Here is a 5291-nt window from a genome sequence, read left to right as displayed (position 1 = left end):
CTCATGGTACTAGCTGGGGCAGTTGGAGCCAAAGGATCCTCTTCCAAGATGGGTTCCTCATTTACATGTCAGCTTCCTGGGTACCCCTTGGCTTCTTTCTCCTGTTCCACATGGTCTCTTGTTGTATAGCGACTTTCCTTCTCACTTGAACTTCTCAGGGTTTAGTGACTTCTGAGTTGTCACATTTCTTAACATCTTATCTGGCTTGAAAAAGCAATGATCCCAGACATGGAAGCTGCAAGATGCCTGATGACCTAACCATAGAAGTTTCAGAGTGTCACTTCTGCTGGATTTTATTGGTCAAGCCAGTTGGTAAGGTCAGTTCAGATTCAAGTAGAAGGGAATTAGGCTCCACCTTCCAATGGGAGGAATAGCAAAGAATTTGGAATCATCTTTTATAGCTTATTATTTTTAAAATTGTTGCTGGTGTGATTTGCTAATATTTCTCAATATATTTGTGCAAACATTCCTAAATTATGTTGGCCTAGAGATTTCTGTGCTGTATTTACCAGGCTTTTGGTAACAGGATTATGACATTTGGTTCTTAAAACTGAATTGGAAAATTTTGATCTTTTTTGTAGTCTCTTTAACAGATTCAATAGCATTAGAATTTCTTGCTTCTTTTTTAAAAAAAATTAATTAATTAATTTTTGGCTGCGTTGGGTCTTTGTTGCTGCATGCGGGCTTTCCCTAGTTGCAGTGAGCGGGGGCTGGTCTTTGTTGTGGTGTGCGGGCTTCTCACTGTGGTGGCTTCTTTTGTTGTGGAGCACGGGCTCTGGGCACGTGGGCTTCAGTAGTTGTGGCTCGCAGGCTCAGTAGTGGCGCACGGGCTCAGTTTCTCCGCGGCATGTGGGATCTCCCGGACCAGGGCTCGAACCCGTGTCCCCTGCATTGGCAGGCGGATTCCTAACCACTGCACCACCAGGGAAGTCCAGAATTTCTTGCTTCCTGAAGTTTTATAAAACCTCCCAGGCCAAATGTCCTTTATAATTTGACAATTCTTTGATGGTATTTTAATTATAGTATCTTTGATCTTATTTATATTTCTTACTTCTTCTTGAGTCAATTTTGTTATTTTATATTTTCCTAGTAAAAGAAGTCACAACAATTTTTGACAAGTATTTGTCACAACTTTTGCTGTTTTCCAGGACTGATATAGATGTCTTCTCCTTCATTTTAATTTTTTTTGTCTATTTCAATGGGAATGTAGGAAGGAAGGCACGTTTTTTTGATTTGCCAAACTTTAATACAGAGATGTAATGCTCTCATTGTCATAGCTGTGTTGTAAGGTATTGCACATTATTTATACCTTATGTAATTTAATAGGAATGAATACCCTGTGAGAGAACAAAAATTACTCTCTTTATACAAACGAGTTTATGTTTTACAACACAAGTCACCTACTGTAAGTTCATTACAAAGAATTATTAATTTAAGTTCAGAGTCATCAAATACTCTTTGTTGCAGATGGAAAGCAGGAATTACATCTATAATGTGTTTCATGTCATCAGTTGTGACTTTTGTCCCTCATGCTGATGAATTCATTAAGCATATTTAGTTATATCTCCCAGTCTCCCAAGAGAGATGGTGAGGTCCATGAAAAATATACCATATTTAAGTTGCTAACAGAATCTTAAAGTACATAATAGTAACCAAGAGATAGAAAATGTTTAATATTTTATATAAATGTCCCATTGGATTAAAAAAAATTTTTTTAAGGGGGTATAGTTGTTTTACAGTGTTGTGTTAGTTTCTACTGTACAGCAAAGTGGAGTTCCCTGTGCTATACAGCAGGTTCTCATTAGTTATCTATTTTATACATATTAGTGTATATATGTTAGTTCCAATCTCCCATTTCATTCCATCCCCTCTTTCCCCACTTGGTGTGCATACATTTGTTCTGTACATCTGTGTCTCTATTTCTGTCTTGCAAACCAGTTCATCTGTACCTTTTTTCTAGATTCCACAAATATGCATTAATGTACGATATTTGGTTTTCTCTTTCTGACTTATTTCACTCTGTATGACAGTCTCTATTTCCAAACATGATGTCTCTACAAATGACCCAGTTTCATTCCTTTTTATGGCTGAGTAATATTCCATTGTATATAAAAACTGTGCATACATTTGTTCTGTACATCTGTGTCTCTATTTCTGTCTTGCAAACCAGTTCATCTGTACCTTTTTTCTAGATTCCACAAATATGCATTAATGTACGATATTTGGTTTTCTCTTTCTGACTTATTTCACTCCGTATGACAGTCTCTATTTCCAAACATGTCTCTACAAATGACCCAATTTCATTCCTTTTTATGGCTGAGTAATATTCCATTGTATATAAAAACATGGAACACTTCACAAATTTGCGTTTCGTCCTTGGGCAGGGGACATGCTGATCTCTGTATCGTTCCAATTTTAGCACATGTGCTGCCAAAGCGAGCAGAAGGAAGGCGATTTAATGCATGGGTTCAAACTGGCATCTTATGAATGTTCTTATAGTCCTTTTTTTGAGGTAGAACTATCTTAGAATATGTCCATAGTATTGTTATAAGTAAAGCTTTAAACAGAATGATCCATAATCTGTTTTTTGTGGCATTTAAACTTTGTGTTTTGAACTAAAACTAAATGGGAGCTAAATATTATTTTATACTGTTCTCATAGAGATGCCAATACTGTCCCTACTAAATGAGGGCTTCATCAAGATATGTCTGCTCACAGAGGAGAGAAGGAAGATGAATGTTAAATAACAGAGCTCAGATATCTGACTACTGATCATCAAGATCAATAAGAAGACAGTGAGGACCCCATGAATTGTAGGATAATTGCTGGTTGATTTTCATTAACAGGCTTCCAAGTGAGTCTGTGTGGTGTATGTATGTGCCTTGTACAAAGTTCAGAAAGTCCTTTTGGGAAGGATGATGAGATTATGGGGAAGGCAAGCAATGTAGGATGCTAAGAGAAGAGATGCCAGTAACTTGCCATTGGTACAGGCTCACTCTTAGCCTAAGCTTCCCAATTCTGGGAACATTTTCTCATAGGGAAATGTGGTCTATATCACTAATGACAAGGGGAGATACTAGAACTCTGGATAGTTCAGATGGAAGCAAATGGATGGGTGGATCACTCATCTTGAAGACTGAATTTGTGCTGCAAGGAGAGGTTGCAGAAAGCATCTCTCCTGGTAAAGCATCTCACTATTTAGAAAGTAAATTTTACTTAAAAAGAAGTTATGGGTAGACCGTGCAAAATGAGACTCAGAAATACTTAGAAAGGCGGCAGAGGAAAGATGAGAGAGTTTGAATAAGTCCTGAAAGCCCAAAGGCTGAGAATACCAAGATAATTTTAAAATACAGGGAAGATTTGAAAACACATGTAGCTGCAGGGAGGGTTGGCCAAAGAACAGAAATAGAGAAAACCATAGGAAATGGAAAAGAGGGGAAATAGAAAGGGATGAAGATGTTACCCTTAACAGGAATGCAGACGCACGTGGAAAGATGCCAAAAAAAAGCCAGGCGAATAAGTGCTCTGGATGGAATTTACTGTAGGTAGCTGAGGAATGAAAACAAAACCCACCACTACACTAGTAATAGAGGATGGGAAGACTACCAAAAAATCAGGGGAGAACAATGTGGGTCTCCACAGGAGGTAATATATTGTATTGAAAGGCATTTGAGCATACAGCGTAGCATTTAGACACATGATCTAGAGAATGCAAGTGCAAAGGGCAGAATAGGAAAAGAATGTCTGGCTACTCTCTATATAAACCTGTAAGTCTGAGCTAAATTTCTCTTTGTCTACTCTGGTTACTGTTTGCTTCTTTGTTGACATGTAAAACATTTCCACAGAGTGGTTTGGGGGGTATTAAAGTGAAACCAGGGTCATGGTAGAAAACAGAAGACTGTGAGAGGATTTTATGATATTTGATAGTTGCTTTATAATATAAAAAAAATTTGTTTTTTTTGTTTTTGGTTGTTCCTGTGTGCTTTACAGAATCAATCTCATGGCTTAATAACCTTACACCTTGAGCACCTTTGTATTTTGTGCTTAGTTGCAAATACATTAAGCAACAGCTTTATTATTTCTTCCTGGATCAGCCCGGGATCCCCTTTGAGGAACTATGTCTTCTAAGAATTCAGCTGACCACATAGTCCTAAGCCTAGAGTTTTGGGGAAAAGATTTGATTTGTAGCTGCATATTTGTGTGTTTGTTCCAGTGGAGTTAGAATTTACCTTGTAAGGAGTAAATACTCATCCTTTGGCACCTGGAAGATGGTATAGTATCTTAAAATAACCAGAAAAGTAGTACAAGAATCTCTTAACTTACCTTTCTGCCTCCAGCTCATCTTCTTTTTTTTTCCCCTAGTGAAATGATCTTTAAAATAAAATAAAATAAAACTCACTTACCATTTAACATCATAAGTGAGGTTTAAACTAACCCAAAGAAAGAAAAATATCTGTAAGTTAAGGGGACTTATAAACTAAAATATCGACTTTTGTGGCAACCTTTTGTCATCTGGGAAAAGGCAGGTCTCTAGGAAGAAAAAAGAAGTGTGAAGAGATGGGAAGGAAAAAAAAAAGATGGAAGAACATCTTCGTCATTTAAGAAATATTTCATAGACACCAAATTGTGTTCTAGATACTTTAGCGTTTCATTAACATTTTGGGTTCCTCAATTAGTGACAGTTTTCTGAGAAACAGGATTATGTCCTTTTAGTTTTCTTGACACCAACCACAAGGTCAAATAGCTAAATTCAAAAAATTTTATTCTCTTTAACATTTCTACAGCATTTGACTCTGTTGAGAAATTAACTTTCTAGATATTCTCTTTTTTTTTCTTCTCTACTGACACTGCTAGAGTTGTGCGCTCATCTGTCACCTGGTGTCTCACCTGCAGTTTTCTCTCCCCATCCCTCCCGTTTCATCCTTCTCATTGCCATCGAAATTGTCTTTGATTAATTCACATCCCTGCTTAGAAACCAGTGATAGCTCCTCACTGATGGATGCTATTATAGGCTATTATTGTGGATGCTATAGGAAAAATTACAAAAATCTTTGGCCTTGTATCTAACTCCAGTCCCAGTGGATGGAGGATAATCAGTTTCCCCCTCTCCATTGGGCCCAGTCTTCCTTGTTCTCCCCAGAACCTACTCTATAGCCACACAAGACATGTGGTTCTCCAAGTGCCTCCTATGACTAACCTGGGTCTTAGAAGGAGACCGTAGCTGTGGAGACCTGAACCTCAATTGCAGTGGAGAAGAGAGGAAAGATTGAAAACCAAGGGGCTTGTCTGAA

The 5291-nt window shown here is 37.7% G+C and overlaps 1 non-coding gene across 1 annotated transcript; it reads right to left on the bottom strand.

Annotated features, from left to right (window-relative positions):
- Positions 1–2339: 2339 nt before the first annotated feature.
- Positions 2340–2443, bottom strand: LOC112065526 (U6 spliceosomal RNA). Its single transcript, XR_002892078.1, has one exon. It is a non-coding gene; the product is annotated as a U6 spliceosomal RNA (small nuclear RNA).
- Between the last annotated feature and the right edge of the window lie 2848 nt (positions 2444–5291).

This window comes from Physeter macrocephalus, chromosome 8 (genome assembly GCF_002837175.3).
Source record: "Physeter macrocephalus isolate SW-GA chromosome 8, ASM283717v5, whole genome shotgun sequence".
In the NCBI taxonomy this organism is placed as follows: domain Eukaryota; kingdom Metazoa; phylum Chordata; class Mammalia; order Artiodactyla; family Physeteridae; genus Physeter; species Physeter macrocephalus.
The sequence above is the reverse complement of the archived record's forward strand: the minus strand, read 5'-3'. Positions and strand labels throughout refer to the sequence as shown.